The sequence below is a fragment of the Armigeres subalbatus genome, unplaced genomic scaffold (assembly GCF_024139115.2).
Source record: "Armigeres subalbatus isolate Guangzhou_Male unplaced genomic scaffold, GZ_Asu_2 Contig316, whole genome shotgun sequence".
Taxonomy (NCBI): domain Eukaryota; kingdom Metazoa; phylum Arthropoda; class Insecta; order Diptera; family Culicidae; genus Armigeres; species Armigeres subalbatus.
Genome location: NW_026943060.1, coordinates 6,502 through 24,593, shown reverse-complemented (window position 1 = coordinate 24,593; position 18,092 = coordinate 6,502).

Below are 18,092 nucleotides of genomic sequence, written 5' to 3'. Positions count from 1 at the left end.
TAAATCGTCATTTTTCGATATCAAATCTTCATATTGAGTCACGACTATCTTTTCAAAAGGGTGTATGTGAAAATGGTTCAAAAATATTTAAAAAGCTGCACAGCAAAAACGGAATGTTCGATTGTTATGATTTTTTCAGCAAAGTTAGACAACTAAATGGTAATTCTTAAGAAAATGTGCACAGTAAAAAAAAAAATTTTTCGCCTTAAAAAATATCATTTTTGTCACAAAAACTCAAATATCTCAAAACCCTATCTTTTTTCGAACGTAATTTTTTTAGGGAAAACGGTCCATTATATTAGCTATCTACCATAAAAATTTGGTGATGGTTATGACATTTCAAACATTTCACAATTTTCACATTTAGTAAAAAAAATTTTTTTCCTGTGTGAGTTATTTCGAGAATTGCAGTTTGATGCAGATTTTATTGTTAAGGAAAAAAGAAGAAGCAAAAAGAAATTATTTGTGTAAATATTATTTTCTTAAAGTACAGTGAATTACCCTTGTTTTGATGTATTAATCTTACGGGGCCCTCCTTAGCCGTGCGGTAAGACGCGCGGCTACAAAGCAAGACCATGCTAAGGGTGGCTGGGATCGATTCCCGATGCCGGTCTAGGCAATTTTCGGTTTGGAAATTGTCTCGACTTCCCTGGGCATAAAAGTATCATCGTGCTAGCCTCATGATATACGAATGCAAAAATGGTAACCTGGCTTAGAAACCTCGCTGTTAATAACTGTGGAAGTGCTTAATGAACACTAAGCTGCGAGGCGGCTCTGTCCCAGTGTGGGGATGTAATGCCAATAATAAGAAGAAGAATCTTATTTGTACGTCAATCCGTTACCGAGATACAGATGATTTTATGATTCCGGATTCTAAATGGACATAGCTTTAGTGTTTGTATGGCTTCTTTATGTCGAGAAATAGCTCGTCGATACTTCCGAAGTATTGCGATCATGAATAAAACGAAATTAAAACAAAAACATTGTACGCCATATTGAATGAATGGTGGGTAGGCGTATTAACTTTCTCTTCAGTCCCCTGGGTTGTTTGCACCTTAGAAGATTAGAGTTCCGTAATAACGACAACCTCATTGGGTTTTTTCTTTGATAAATATACAGAAGATTGTGAAATCTAAAAAATATGCGATGGGATTGATTAGAAAACCATTTGATTTGTAATTGCTTTTATTGCTTTGAGCGGGGAAAAAAATCATGAGACGCACAAAGCAAATCTATTTCAAATCATTTTTACAATTTAATTACTATAATTCATCAACGTCATACACAGTCATGTGGGGCCACATTCTACGTAGGGGCGGAAACGAAATCTGTAAACAAGCATTAGACTGGAACCCAGCGGGACATCGCAGCAGAGGCAGAGGCTCATGGCAGCGAAGTCTCAATAAAGAAATGAAAGTAGTCGACCGAAATCTAACCTGGCAACAGGTTAAAGCGATAGCTGGACAACTCTCTGCATGGAGATCGTTCAAGTCGACCCTTAGCACCACCGGAGGTGTACAGAATCCATAAGTAAGTAAGTAATGCATAGTCATGGCATATTCTAGGTAATGCCTATTTCGGCAAATGATGGGTATTATGGTAATTTGCGTACCGTAATCCGGGAGAACATTTATCATTTTTCTTATCGCTTTATTAAAAATTCCTACGTGACATTCTTCATGTTTTTAAAACGAGTGCTGCTCAGGGAATCAATTTTTCATGAATGCGCTTGCGGAACAAGCGACAAAAAATAATCAACGACAAAGCTTTGTTTTTGTCGGAGATAATAATGACAAAGATAAGACAAATTTTGTCAGAAACCAAAAAGAAGGCAATTTTGTTGCTAACTTTTCATCCCGTTATTTTGCATTATCTCTGCAGCAAATTTCGGTTTTATGCTATTGTAGTTTCTGCTTTTTTGCAAATATTCGAGAATCTAACTCTGATTACGAAAATAGCATAGTATTTTCGGAAATATCAGAACATTCAATAGATAGTTCTTGTTATATTGTGTTCGGGTTCTGATAAAAGTTTGTTGCGAAGTGCGTTTGTCAGCAGTGTTTTCCTACACTCAAAGCAAAAAGTTCTGCTCTTTGATTTTACTCCATCTAAACGATTTTATATTCTCAACTAAGTAAGTTCAACTAATAGAAGGATATTTGAATTTTCTAAATGTCATTGCAAACTGTCAAAAAAATGCACTCCAGAGCCACAGGAGCGCGCGCACTGAAAATACACTGGAATGTTTTCGCCGCTTTGTGGTCATTCATTTCATTTCATTTATTCAGACTAAGGCCGAAGTGGCCTGTGCGGTATATAAGAGTCTTCTCCATTCGGCTCGGGCCATGGCTACACGTCGCCAACCACGCAGTCTACGGAGGGTCCGCAAGTCATCTTCCACCCGATCGATCCACCTCGTCTTCTTGTGCCCGTCGGATCGTTGTCGAGAACCATTTTCACTGGGTTACTGTCCGACATTCTGGCTACGTGCCCGGCCCACCGCAGTCGTCCGATTTTCGCGGTATGAACGATGGATAGTTCTCCCAACAACTGATGCAACTCGTGGTTCATTCGCCTCCTCCACGTACCGTCCGCCATCTGCACCCCATCATAGATGGTCGTATACACAGATAGAAAAAGTTGTTGAAATTTACACGAAAGTAATGCACATAAAGGGAATGCCAGAAAGAGCGTAAATTAAAACGATATTATCACCTGAATGTATGCAATTTGTATTGCATTATGACACTTTTTATACGAATAAGTGTCATAATGCTATGAAAATTGCATACATTTAGGGCGAACTTGTTGGAAAAGATTCATGTATGCCCAGAATATTTTAATTTTCCACGTCTATATTATTCATGCGTCGATTACTTTTCATAATTTCTTTCTGTGTAGGAATATTCACAATTTTATATATGACGGTTGGCGACAATATTGATTTCACGCTGCATTTTGCAGTAACCTTGATGGAATTGTTGGTTTGTTTACATTCTACCGGGATCGTCGCAAGCGTGGCCATCTTTTGTTTCGGTTAATAAATACTATTTCTTGTGAATTTAATGGTACTTTGATGAATCATCAGGGTGGATAAAGTATTGTTTTCAATAGAGTGTAGTTATAATGGAAAGACGACGTGTTTATATAGCTTATTTCATGCTCTATTTATGTGCATGATTTTCAACGCACAATTACATTGAGAAAACGATTACATGGTCTACAATTACATTAGTCATATTTTTTTGCTGTGCAGTTTTTGGGATCCATTCAGTTTTTGTAACCGTCTAAGACGAATTAAGTACTCTCCATTTCCACCAATTATTTTAGATATCTTTGCAGATACGTATTTCGACCACAACTGTGTGGTCGTCTTCAGTGTCTCGTACTTGACTCGAATTGAAGAAAACAATCGCAACTTGCACTATTTATACTACGCTAGGTACCTAATCTAATCTTATTTGCCTACTTTATTTACCTATATAAATGCTGAGTAAATATTCTGAGTTTCATTCCCATCTGTGGGTTTACATCGGAAGGTGCAGTGTCGAAGTTGCAAGTCAATTTCATACATCTACTTGAACGGAAATTTACTGGTTTTGTTCGAACTGTGTAGACTTATTCGAGGCTTTCCCAAGAATCGCCTACGGCGAGCTTTGCTTCAACTTCCGGGACGCATGGCAATCCAGACACCACCACCAGTAGGTTTCCGGCTGTTATTTGGATTCTGATCACAACAAAATATCTAGCACAATTAGCACGATTAATCGCAACTAAACAGTCGAGCCTTGCAGCAGAGTTTTCTTCATACAAGGACGGAAATTACAGCATGCATATGTGCATTGGTCGCCTCACGGCAACGAAGCGCACGGTATACTAACGTCTCCGAGCTATTATCATCGGCGTTTTCATGGCCCTGAACGCCAGATAAGACATGCCTATTTCTCGTTGGGATAGGTCTAATGAGGTCAACATTAATACAACGGTTTCCATTTCGTTATCAAACTTTGAATTGCGATAACAAACAACGAGTCATTGTAAATATGATGTTCTATTTGCTTACATCATGAAAAAAATGTTGGGGTTGTATACAAGATACGACCGCTCGACGTAAACTACGTAAACCAATTATTCCGCTCTATATAGAAGAGAAGAAACCATCCCACAACACTACTACCCAGCTTTACCTGGGCACCTCCCACTCTATGAGGGAGTAGGGACTCCACTGTCTAGCGGCTGGGCCACCCCATTCATACAACCCAGTTCAATAATAGATAATACCCTAAAAGTAGGCAATTACCAAGGATTGGAACGCGCTGTATAGGAGTCGCATGATGCATGAAAGTACTAAAATTTTCAATAGTTTAGCGTTGATAATCAATAGTTTCAATACTACTGGCAAATTGGTGGAGAGTTTGCGAATCGATTGATATATAAATCTTTGAAATCCATCGAAAGATAAAGGACCTATTAATGTTACAAATCTTACATGATTTCGTGACGGTCCTCAATTTCGAAATTTTCATTTTACACCCTGTATCCGAGTCTTCCCCTTAGACGTAGTTTACGTCAAAAAAAATCATATATTCATCTCATCCTCATCGCAAAAAAATACTGCACCAATCTCGTTGCTTCTTTTTGCTAACATGCTTGCTCATTGCTAAAAAAAATAACAAAATAAGATACAACTCAAATTCCTTTTCATTGCCTTGTTTTTGAAGGGATGAATATGGAAGCTATGAAGTGAAATTCAAGACAGTTACCCTAGGTATAAAGAGACAGAGAGGCTATACGAGCAGCAGTGGTCGATCAATGTCTGCAAAACACGAAAAGCTCAAATGTAAATAAATAAGCTTATCGCAACAAATGATAAGGCAAACGCAATTGGCACGTCGTCAACAAAATTGTTTTATTTTTATCGAATAATGGAAGATAAGGAACCTCGGAACTCTTGATAGGTGTAAAGCAAAGGTCACAGTTAAAACTAAGGAGGATTAGGCAGTGATGTGAACCTAGAGGTGAAATGACAACGCCTCAATCAAAGAACTATCGGAAGTATCAATGTAGCCGACGTGTATATTATCGGTTTACCAATCGTTCCAGTTTCTGTGAAAATCAAACGCATTTGTTACTTGAAAATTGCAAATGACATAACTTAACTGGAGATGTGTTACCATTTCGCCAGCACGGTTCGGATTTCTCACTCACGGGTTTAAATTCCGTCGCTGCCCCAAGTTTTTGGTAAATATGATATTAATACAAATTATCCGGAGAAGTAACGAGTAACAGAATATGAAGGCGCAATATTAAATTATTCGGCAAGCCCGGCACTTACGAGTTTATCATTCAGCATTTGATCCGAACAAATAATTGTCTTAGAATATTTGCTCTCAGAAGAACATGTTGGCCAATTGAATCATTCGACTGGGTTTTTATGGGCTGCGAAATGGTGAGTTGACATCCGGGAAGGGGCGCCTAACATAGCTCTGGTCCTCACAAGTTCCAATACTCACGCTTCCACGGGTCTTCCGATGACAATTGACCGCCAGCTAAGGGTTGCGTACTTAGCTGGTAGTGCAGCCTGGGCACTGTTGTCCTTCTGACATCAGCTAGAGTGAGAGGGTGCGTACTATGGGGTCTGCCTAGGATGTGGTGGGGTTCGACAGTGGGCTCTGTTGAACTTCTATAAAAAGCTTTTTTTTTTTTTTTTTTTTTTTTTTTCTTTATTAAAGAGACTTTCAGCCCGAGGCTGGCTCGTCTCCGTATAAAAAGCTGCATGTGTCCCTAAGCAGGCCCTATCAAAGCGACCGTGTGCCGCTCAAAGCGCACTAGCCTAGTCCTGGTGTTGGGTGGGACTTTAAACAAATTTGACCCGACTGATCGAGCGTCTGTCCACCATGGAGGTGCGGCTCCAACAGCGTCTGTTCTGGCATCCAGCGGCTGAGTATGAAATGCTATTCCCCGGAAGCTATACCTAAGATGGCAGCCCCATCCCGGTGGATAGGGAACCTTGGGCCAACAACCTACTGTTCCCGAAACATCAATTTGTTCGAGAATCCGATAATGAAAGAATACGGACTGATTTTACGGCGACGACTCTTAGCGCGAAACAACGGACACGAATAGGAACATGGAACGTTTGGGTAAATTGGCACAACTTGCCAATGAGGCACGCCGCATGAAGCTTGAGATCCTGGGACTGAGTGAAGTCCGTTGGCCAAACTTTGGAGAACACAGAACGCCGTCGGGACAAGTTCTGCTATACTCTGGTTTACGAGGTGAACACGCTCCCCGGCATCGCGGAGTTGGCTTCCTACTAAGCGCTCAGGCACACTCTGCGCTTATGAAGTGGGAACCTATAAGTGAAAGGATAATCGTTGCCAGATTTAGAACACGGGTCCGAAACCTTACTATAATCCAATGTTATGCGCCAACCGATGCTGCCGATCTGCAAGACAAAGAGAACTTCTACAGTCAACTCAATGCCGTCGTAGATAGAATTCCGAAGGGTGATATCAAGATCTGTTTGGGCGACTTCAATGCGAAGATCGGATCCGACAACTCGAACCATGAGCGCATTATGGGACGCCATGGTCTCGGAGAAATGAGCGAAAACGGAGAGCTGTTCGCAGAATTTTGTGGTAATAACGACATGGTGATCGGGGATCGCTCTTCCCTCATCGACCGGTTCACAAGGTCACGTGGGTCTCCCGTGACGGCTTTACAGAAAATCAAATCGACCACATCTGCATCAGCCGAAAATGGAAACGGAGCCTTCTTGATGTACGGAATAAACGTAGTGCCGATATCGCGTCTGATCATCACCTCCTCATCGGCGAAATACGGCTGCGCATTGCGCGGATTCGTCGGCAGGAGGAAAGAGTTGGACGAGGATTCAACACACGCCGACTGGAAGATGCCACGGTGAAACGGTCCTTCGTTGAAGAACTGGAGACGCGTGCTGCAGATATTCCGGAAGGTGGCAGCGTGGAAGACCAATGGACCGCCATCAAGAATGCCTTCATCGCCACCAGCGAGAACAATCTGGGTGAACTACGCACCCAGAGAAAACAATGGATCACCGATGAGACCTGGAGGAAGATAGAGGAGCGAAGAGAAGCCAAAGCCGCGATAGAGCGATCGAAAACCAGAGGAGCCAAAGTCTTAGCCCGTTAACGATACACGGCTCTTGAGAAGGAAGTAAAACGCTCATGTCGACGGGACAAGCGAGCGTGGGCAGACTCTCTGGCCGACGAAGGAGAGAGAGCCGCCGCAACCGGGGACATTCGCCTCCTCTACGATATCTCACGACGCTTAAGCGGGGCGAAGATGAATGCAACGATATCTGTGACAACGCGAATGATCAGTTATTGACCGACCCAACTGACCAGCTGAAACGCTGGTTCGAGCACTTCGAACAACTTTTCAAGTGCCAGCCAGGCCATCACCACCTCGGCATGATCTGCATAGGATCCGACGTATAACACGCGTCAATACCGAAGCTCCATCACTGCTAGAGATTCAAACAGCCATCCAAAGCATGAAATCGAATAAAGCCCCAGGGGTCGATCGCATATCAGCCGAGATGCTCAAAGCTGACCACATGACATCCGCTCAACTACTGCATCGTTTATTTCGTAGTATCTGGGACACCGCAACTTTCCCGGTCGACTGGATGCAAGGTATCTTAGTGAAGGTACCCAAAAAAGGGTGACCTGACTGTATGCGATAACTGGCGAGGCATTATGTTGCTGTGTACCGTTCTCAAAGTTCTGTGCAAAATTATCCTAGCCCGGATTCAGGAGAAGATCGATGCGACTCTCCGGCGGCAGCAAGCCGGATTCCGTGCCGGAAGATCCTGTGTGGACCATATTGTCACGCTCCGCATCATTTTGGAGCAGGTCAACGAATTCCAAGAGTCCCTTTACTTGGTATTCATTGACTATGAAAAAGCTTTCGACCGTCTCAATCACGAGAATATGTGGGGCGCCCTGAGACGCAAGGGGTTCCTGAGAAAATCATCGGCCTCATCGAAGCACAGTACGAGGCCTTTTCGTGTAGAGTGCTGCACAATGGGGTCCTGTCCGATCCTATCCGGGTCGTAGCTGGTGTGAGGCAAGGATGTATTCTATCACCGTTACTGTTCCTCATCGTAATCGATGAGATTCTGGTAGATGCGATTGACCGTGAACCAAACTGCGGGCTGTTATGGCAGCCTCTAACCATGGAGCACCTAAATGACTTCGAATTGGCGGATGATGTTGCACTCCTCGCGCAACGGCGCTCTGATATGCAGAGTAAGCTCAACGACCTTGCCGATCGCTCCTCCTCGGCAGGTTTAGTCATCAACGTCAACAAAACCAAATCGTTGGATGTAAACACGGTGACTCCTTCCAGTTTCACAGTAGCCGGGCAACCAGTGGAGAATGTTGAAAGCTTCCAATATCTTGGTAGCCAAATGGCGTCAGACGGCGGTACCAAGATCGACATAGGCGCACGGATCAAGAAAGCAAGGCTGCCTTTGCGAGTTTAAGAAATATCTGGAAAAACAGGCAGATAAGTGAACGCACCAAAATACGAATTTTCAACTCTAACGTGAAATCTGTGCTGTTATACGCTAGCGAAACATGGTGTGTATCAGTGGAGAACACTCAACGGCTGCAGGTGTTCATTAACAGATGCCTGCGGTATATAATTCGGGCCTGGTGGCCTCACAACTGGATCTCAAACAACGAGCTCCATCGTCGTTGTCACCAGAGGCCGATAGCAACAGAAATTCAGGATCGGAAGTGGGGCTGGGTCGGCCACACTCTACGTAGGGGCGGAAACGAAATCTGTAAGCAAGCATTAGACTGGAACCCAGCGGGACATCGCAGCAGAGGCAGACCCAGAGGCTCATGGCGGCGAAGCCTCAATAAAGAAATAAAAGAAGTCGACCGAAATCTAACCTGGCAGCAGGTTAAAGCGATAGCCGGGCATCGCTCAGGATGGAGATCTTTCAAGTCGGCCCTTTGCACCACCGGAGGTGTACAGGATCCATAAGTAAGTAAGTAACTGGGTTTTTATTCGTATTATTGTTTCTAGGTCTTTATTTGGGTGTTATTTTATTTTATTTATAATATTAGGTTCAACATCAAAGATGGTTTTTAGGTTTAAGGCCCAAATTACCGTAATCCTGTCATTGACAAGAAAACAGCCACGTGCTTGTACCACCCCCAGGAAAAAATCCGCCCACTGAGGAGAAAATGCATTCCCCAGCTGAATCGGGGAAGCACTCTTGTTTTAAAACTACATCAACATATAGTGGTGACTTCAATACATCCGTGGGATGCTTCATTTGGATGAATTTCGTAATATTATTTGAAAAAACTGCCTTTTGCAGAAAATATTGCAAAGTTGAAAAAATATTTTTCTAGGAGGGGAAACCGTCGATTTACTCTCACGCTCTCTTATACTTTGCAGATACTCGAAAATCATCGTTCAGTGTTGCGTGTTGATTTGTTCTATATGTTATGCTTGTTTTCTCGAATATGTACGTAAACATCAAGCAATAATCTATGAAAATGATACTTTTCATGTTATATATTGACACTAAATATTAGATGTGAGCTAGAACTGTAAAAACGCAAGCCTTCATAGGCAACGCAGGTTATTTAATTTGTCATAATTCAAGTGTTGATAATGTAATGTAATGCTAAAACGGCATCACTTTTCATGTACACAGAGAGAAGACCGATCATAAGTATGGTCATGTAAACAATCCATTGAATCTGGACGAACATTTGAGAAGGTAGTCAACTGCATCATAATTTTACATTCATGTAAAATGCATGTAGGAAATTGTGTAATTAGGAGAAGGATGCACAACAAATCAATCTCAGATGCATGTTTGAGGTTGTTTATGCGTATCACTATAATCTGTGCGCTGTACAGGTATTGAAAAGGACGTTTATATTTTGTGGAAATATATAGAGTTTGATACCTTTTGAAATGTTTGTGTACTTTGTACAAAATCAGATCTGAGCGAATGAGTAGGCTCTCCGCAAAAAAAGAAGCGAACAGCAAGAAGAAGAAGTCGATTTGATGTATGACATTTGAACCTTAACATTCAACATATACTTAACATATACTTCTTAAAAATATACAGGACAGGAGTTTGATTTAAAAGATAGAAAAATATTTACCAAAATGCTTTCAATCGGAATTGTAGTTCTGGATTCTATTTTAGGAAAATGCAGTCCTTTTTTGACTAAATAAGTACAAAAGCTACCTTGGTAACAATGTACTCTGACATCTATATAATTCAACAACACATCTTGGAGGTCCAAGAACATCCAATACTATCAAAGAATCTTGAGCTGATAATCTCCAATAAGACGCTATCTTCGAACGCTGCTCTTCTCGGACGCATACACTCAATTGCAGAAACATGTTTGCAGGAGATACTACATTTTCGGGGTAAATGTTTCATTCGGGGAAATGTTACATTCGGGGAAATTGCATTTGGGGAATAGTCGTACAATCATTTTAGTCATTGCTTAGTCTGATGTTTGAATCACCAGAATGAATCACCCGTTACACCTTGATTGACTTTCTTTCAAGAAGTAGAATTACCCGAGTGGTTAACGAGCTAGACTCTCGCTCTGCGGCCCATGCTGGGCCGACTTTTTTCTTTAATTACAAAATAAACTGAGAAATTACAGCACGTGCACGTTGGGTTCGATTTCAGCGTTCTTCTTCAGCGTGATCGAAGGCAGCGAAAGGGCACAAGCTTATGGAAATTGTAATTTAAATGCAATAATAGAAAACGAAACCGACACAGTTTAATATCAACGCACATCGGAAGGTGCAGTTTCGAAGTTGCAAGTCAATTTGTTACATCTAATTGCACGGAAATTCACCGATTTTGTTCGGACTGTGTAGACTTATTCAAGGCTTTTCCAAGATTCTCCTACAGTGAGTATTGCTTCAACTTCCGGGACGCATGGCAATCCAGACATTAGCACCAGAGGGTTTCCTGCTGTTGTTTGTATTCAGATCACAACAAAATACCTGGCACAATTAGCACGATTAATCGCAACTAAACAGCCGAGTCTTGAAGCAGAGTTTTCTCCTTTCAAGACAGAAATTACAGAACGCATATGTGCATAGGTCGCCACACGGCAACGAAGCCCACGGTATACTAACGTCTCCGAGCTATTTTCACTGGCGTTTGCAAGGCTCAGAACGTAAGACATGCCTATTTATCGTTGGGATAGGTCTAATGATTTACTACGGCGGTTTCCATTTCGTTATCAACCTTTGCATTGCGATAACAAACAACGAATAAAGGAGTTTGCAGTCTATATACGGTAACGCTTCCCATTTCCATCACATTGAACACATATCCATCTCATGATTTTTTAGGTCACCGTTAATATGATGTTTTATTTGCTCATAGTATGAAAAAAAAAATATTATATTCATCTTATAGCAAAACAAAATACAGCACCAATTTTGTCGTTTTTTTTTTGCTAACATGCGAGTTCACAAAATAAAATTCCTCTTCATTGCCTTGTTTTGGATGGATTGAACATGGGAGCTATGAAGTGAAGTTCTGAACAGTTACCCTAGGATTAAAGAGACAGAGAGGCTATATGAGTAGCGGTGGACGGTCAATATCAACAAAAGCACGAAAAGCTCAATTGTAAATAAGCTTATCGCAATGAATGATAAGGCAAGCGTAGTATCCACGTCGTCAAAATAAATGTTTTATTTTTATCGAATATTGGAAGATAAGGAACCTCATGTAGCTCAGTGTTAAATGGTATCAAGACCAAAACAGACGTGGTTTAAGTTGGCTACAAACTCGTGATAGGTGTAAAGCAGAGTGTATGTAATTAAGAGTGGAACTTGAGTATATACAAGCCTATACCAAAATAACTAATGAGCAATGCAATTGTGTTATTTACAATAATTAAAAAAATAAAATTGGTTTTAAACCTCTTACGCCATAATCGAGAAATGCTCCCGATATAAGCAACTTTGACAGAACCACCTGAACCAATTTTTCGGGGTACACTGACAATGTACTGGAGACGTCAATTTGCATTTGACAGGTTTCCTGCTCCTGTATGGGAATGACAGGTGAATTTTGTTCCAATTCTGACAGTGTCGCCATTCCTAATTACACCCGATTCTGTTTATACACGGATTTTTTTTACACGGCCGTGTAAAAAAAATCCCATACAAATTTTTTGCAAAGTTGCTCCATTTTGTATGATTCGTCGAGAAATCACAAAACTTTTTTTACACGGATTTTCAAATTTTGAACTGAAAACTTTTTTTACACGGAACGCATCCCCCGTGTAAAAAAAGAATCGGGTGTACATACACTCTGGTGTAAAGCAAAGGAATCAGGTAAAACTGTGAAGGAGGATTAGGCAGTAATGTGAGAGGTGACAATCAAAGAACTATTGGAAGTATTAATGTAGCCGACGTGCATAAAATATCAACGCATTTGCCCAAAAGTACACGCAGCGCTCCCCAGAGGAAACGACGCACCGCACTTTTTGCTTTTTGTGGTTGTTCCTTTTGAATGGGAAACGCCGCGTGGAATCTTGGGCAAATGCGCTTTTGGAAACATTACAAAAGCCGCGCGGTGTATCGTATTGACTGCACCCTACAATATTATCGGTTTACCAATCGTTCCAGTTTCTGTGAAAATCAAACGCATTTGTTGCTTGATAAAGTGTTGTACATCTCAAATGACATAACTTAACTGGAGATGTGTTTCGACATGGAATGAAGTAACGCCAGCACGGTTCGGATTTCTCACTCACGGGTTTGAATCCCGTCGCTGCCCTAAAGTTTGGTAAAATGATTTTAGTACAATTTATACGGAGAAGTAACGAGAAGCAGAATATGAAGGCGCACTATTAAATTATTCGGCAAGCCCGGCAATTACGAGTTTACCATTCAGCATTCTACCCGGAAAAAATTGTGTCAGAATATTTGCTCTCAGAAGAACATGATCGCCAATTGAATCAATCTTGGGTTTTTATTCATATGAGTAAGGATTCTGAAGCCAGAAAGCAAGAGTTACAATAGAAGTACATGGTCGCTGTCAATCAACGTGGGTTCATTAGTGGTGGTGGTAGTGAAATGACGGTGGATGGTGAAAATTTGAAGTGATAGAAGAATTTGTGTATCTTGGAACATTAGTGACGTGCGATAATGATGTTACCCGCGAGGTGAAAAGGCGTATTGCAGCTGCAAATAGGGCTTATTACGGACTTCATAACCAGCTTATGTCCCGTAGTCTGCAAACGAAAACAAAACTCGCGCTGTATACTACTCTGAATCTTCCGATGGCTTTATACGGCCATGAAACATGGATGTTAAAGGAGGCTGGTCGGAGACCTTTCGGAGTGTTTGAGCATAAGATGCTGCGGGCAGAACTAGACGGTAAACAGAAGGATGGTATCTGGTGCCGTCGCATGAATCGCGGGTTGTACCAGGTGTATGAAGAGCTGGTTATTATTAGGCTTATTCAACACGGCAGACTACGGTGGGCTGGTCATGTTGTTCGTTTGCCGGAAGAACATCAAGCGGAGATAATATTTAGTTGAGAACCCGGAAGAGGCCGCGTACACGATGGCTTTTTGAAGTTGAAGAAGGACCTGAGGGCGCTCAATGTTCAGGGCGACTGGAAGCGATTGGCCCAGGATCGAGTCCAGTGGAGAAGGATACTCCATTCGGCGTAGGTTCATTGAAAGAGCTTTAGCCCATCGAGTATCAAATAAGTAATTCGTCGCGAATACTCAGTGGATGCAAATGAATCAGGTTCGCCTGAATTCCGTTGGGATCGATTTCAGCGTTTTTTTCATGTGAGTGACCGAATACAGCGAAAGTGCACAAACTTCTGGAAAGTGAAAATTAAATTCCAATCATCGGAGACGATACAGGTACAGTTTAATATCATAAGTTTGTTTACATTGAAAGGAGTTTCAAAGTTGCACGTTGAATGGAACGGAGAACAGTTTAAACAGCAATCCTGGTGTTGGTGCCTTTCTCATGTGTTATAACACATTCAGGACTGGTAGCGATGAATGCAGTTTAAAAAAGTGACTTTAGTGACTTTAGTGAAATGCAAATTACATAAGCATGGTATAATTCGTAGATTGAAAACTTGTGATACTCATGTTTTTCGTCTGAAATCTGGAATACTATTAAAATCAGAAATGTTAGCAAAAACATGAGGATTAATATTCCTAGGAACGCCCATCTTTACCTAACTAGCGAGATGATGAAACTTAGCAAAAGGCTTAACGACATACTGATAAGTACCACTGTGTTGGATATTGAGGAAGGTACTTGTTGGCTCAGCCAGAAGCTAGCAATATTTTTGACCATGGTAATTCTTATTTCGTAACACACTACGTAAAGGTCCCGGCTTCAGGAGAACAGGTAGGGAGTTACAAGTTGTTCCACAAATTTGTGTTCACAATTTTTACAGCGATTTTGAAGCAAGTTCTACACAAATTGACTCATGCTTGGTTTTTCAAATGTAACATGGGACAATTATGTGTAAAACGGCAGTACAGCATTGTAGTAATAATGTTTAATATGAGCTCGAAGTTTTCCGCAAAACTGCTGCAGCTTGTATAAAAATGACAGAATGATCTAAATAATTCCCAGACAGGGAAATTATTTGGACTCACAAACCATACAAATCTTTAATAGCAAAATCCTTGAATTACTCAACCATTTTTTAAATGTTTTATACAAAAAGCGTGACATAGGAGGGAGGGTGAATAAATATGGCCAATTTTTGCGTTCGGTAAGTTACTGATCTGCCCATAATAGCATTTATAAATTTGAAGAAATCAAAATTATAAAGAAATACTTTAAAATAAGTTTCCATTACCACAGCGGTTGAATAACAAATTTAAATTAAGTTTTTAAGGCTTCGAGCTTGACGTGATTCGAAATTCAGAAATTCTAGTAAATTATAAGTTCTAAATGGGAGGCTTTAGCAGTCAAAGTTTGAAAAAAAAAATGGAAGACTTAAATGACTGATTCTCACCTCCTCCACATTAGTTATTTTCGGAACATTTAGGAAAAAATTAAAATGTATGATACCGTCGTCGGGGGTGACAATGGGTCAATTTTGGGTGAGAATGGGTCACTGTTTCAACTACCCTTTTTTTTGTTCGGGATGAACCACTGCGTCCATTTAATTGAACCTTTGTAGTATACCCGTGTCATTTGTTTAGTGCATGTCTTTCTGCTCCATTTCTATTGAGAAGAAATGAGTAGTCGTTTTTTATTCAGATATTTTCTCAAGCTTAATGTAAGGCCTCTTTAAATTAAGGTACCGCTATTTATACCCTTCCAGAAACGGCTTATACCAACTCTCAAAGGCGCGCCCCTCAATCAGTTTCGGCTCAACAATAAGTGAGATAATACTGATTTTGACCATGCATCGGTACTGCAGTTCAGACATATTTTTGCGTCTTCTTATGAGTTCCGGATTCGTTTTTGTACAGAGATCTGATTTCATTGCGTTTGGCATTTCTGAATCTCACCTTTACACAGAGCTACAATCAGTCAGAGGGTTCAGCAGATCCATCAAATTCGTATCCGCTTCTTTCCTAATTAATCAGTGCTCTGGAGCTTTGAGATTCATGTCATCAGCTTTAAAACCAGCCTAAGATTGAGTTACGTGTTTATAATTTACTCCATTGACTCCATCCAAAAGTGGCAAAAGGTGGGTTATCTAAAAGCAGATTATAGTCGTTCCATACTCTTCCGACCATCACTCATAAGTGATTGATTTATTCTTTATTCTTTATTTATTTTTGATTTATTCTGGATTTTTTGAAACATGTTGCGAAGAGTTTGGTGGCAAATTGAAGTCACACGATCAAAAACACGAGCGAAAAAAAATCGCGTAAAAACAAAATCCTGTGTATAGGTTTATTTCAAACAACGTCTAAATTATCCTTGTCCTTATTCCAAACTGTTTACATGGCTTGCAGTACTCTCAAGGGTTGCCGAACTAGATTTTTATTTCAAAGCGCTTGAATGAACTTTTACGGTGAAATGCAACTCTTGTGTTTGTAAATTACATCGAAAAGATAAATTATGACAAACACAAAATTGAAGTGATAAGATGGAAAACTGCAACAAAAACAGCAATTTTGTAATTATATTTCAACTCAAATACAAAACATTGAAGAAATCGGCATCACTGCAATCATATCGTTACGTATACACACAAGTAATAGTGTGCGTATTTTATGTTGGAAACAGTATTATTGATATAGGTACAGGCATAAGATTAACTGTTTTCGAATGTTATTGAAATAGGTGCATGGCGATGATGATGTTTTTTAGCTAAATACTTCTATAATGTAAGGGCCCTCCTTAGCCGTGTGGTAAGACGCGCGGCTACAAAGCAAGACCATGCTGAGGGTGGCTGGGTTCGATTCCCGGTGCCGGTCTAGACAATTTTCGGATTGGAAATTGTCTCGACTTCCCTGGGCATAAAGTATCATCGTGCTAGCCTCATGATATACGGATGCAAAAATGCTAACCTGGCTAAGAAACCTCGCAGTTAATAACTGTGGAAGTGCTTAATGAACACTAAGCTGCGAGGCGGCTCTGTACCAGTGTGGGATGTAATGCCAATAAGAAGAAGAAGACTTCTATAATGTGATGAAAATTTCATTTTTAAAGTTACCAAATTGTTTTCAATTAAAAATTACATGAGCCGAGCATAATTATTCTAATGTTTCTTGATTATTGGGTGAGAAATCAATGCATTTCATATGCGCATTGCCTTATTGTTATTGATATAGGAGCAGATACCCTATTTCTAACAAAACACTGAAGACGTTTTATAGAAGAAAACTAAATATGTATTTGTCAACTCAGAATGGGGTTATGTAGTAGGCGTTAGTAGAAAATTTGCATAACATAAAGTTTTGAAAACAGTTTTTTTAGTTTGTTCAGCGGCGCAGCCGAAATTATTGATAATATAAAGTATGGTTTAAATATAATAATTTTAAATTTGTTTGAAATTCCACGAAATTCCGTAAAATTTCGTTAGAAGCTAGTTTTTTCTAGCGAAATTTTTGGAATTTAACGTCCTTTCCTTCTTGTTGATGATCGCTCGTGGTATCCGTTGATCTTCGCTGTTTGCAAGATGTATTGTAGTTCCTTCGTTTTTCCTTCTTCGCTCAGGGGTATCGTCTGCATCCTGTGGATCATGTGATGAAATGCTGCCATTTTATGTTGGTACGAATGGTTCGATGTATATGGGATGACTCTCATGTCGTGGGCTTCCTATAGATTTCGAGATTAAAAAGTAATTAACTGTATAGGTAAATAAAGTAGGTAAGTTGCGATTGTTTTCTTCAAGTCGACTCAAGTACGAGACACTGAAGACGACCACACAGTTGTGGTCGAAATACGTATCTGCAAAGATATCGAAAATAATTGGTGGAATTAAATGGAGAGTACTTAATTCGTCTTAGACGGTTCAACAAAATCGTTCAAAACGGTCTTTTATATTTTAGTCTTCTTGCCCTCATATATATTAAATCTATTCTACAACCACAGACAAACAGACGTAACACTAGAGAAAATATCATCGACTATGACCAATTTGAATTTGATTGATTGCGCGTTTCACAACTAGAGGCGCTAGCGTCGTAATCCCTTGAGTTTGACATTTCACTTTAGCGCCTTTTGGTGAGAATGTCATACGAAGCATTGTTTCGTGTAACATGCTCGCAAGATGGTGGTAGAGGAGTTGAGCGATGGATTTTTTAATAAATTGTTCAAGCTGTTACGTCTGTTTGTCTGTGCTACAACCATTCTAAAGCTTGATCAACTTAGAATTTGGCCGCACGAAATGAGACATTTCTTTGTCAAAAAAGGTGGGTCAAGTTTTATTATACAGGGAATTTAATAAACTTTGAAGGAAAAAATATCGAAAAATGATTCATTGGCATTACGGATGAAATCTCGGCCTTTTCTCTCAATACCACTCGTTATTTTTTGCACAGTAGAACGATCAACTTAATCTGTCATTTTTTCACACC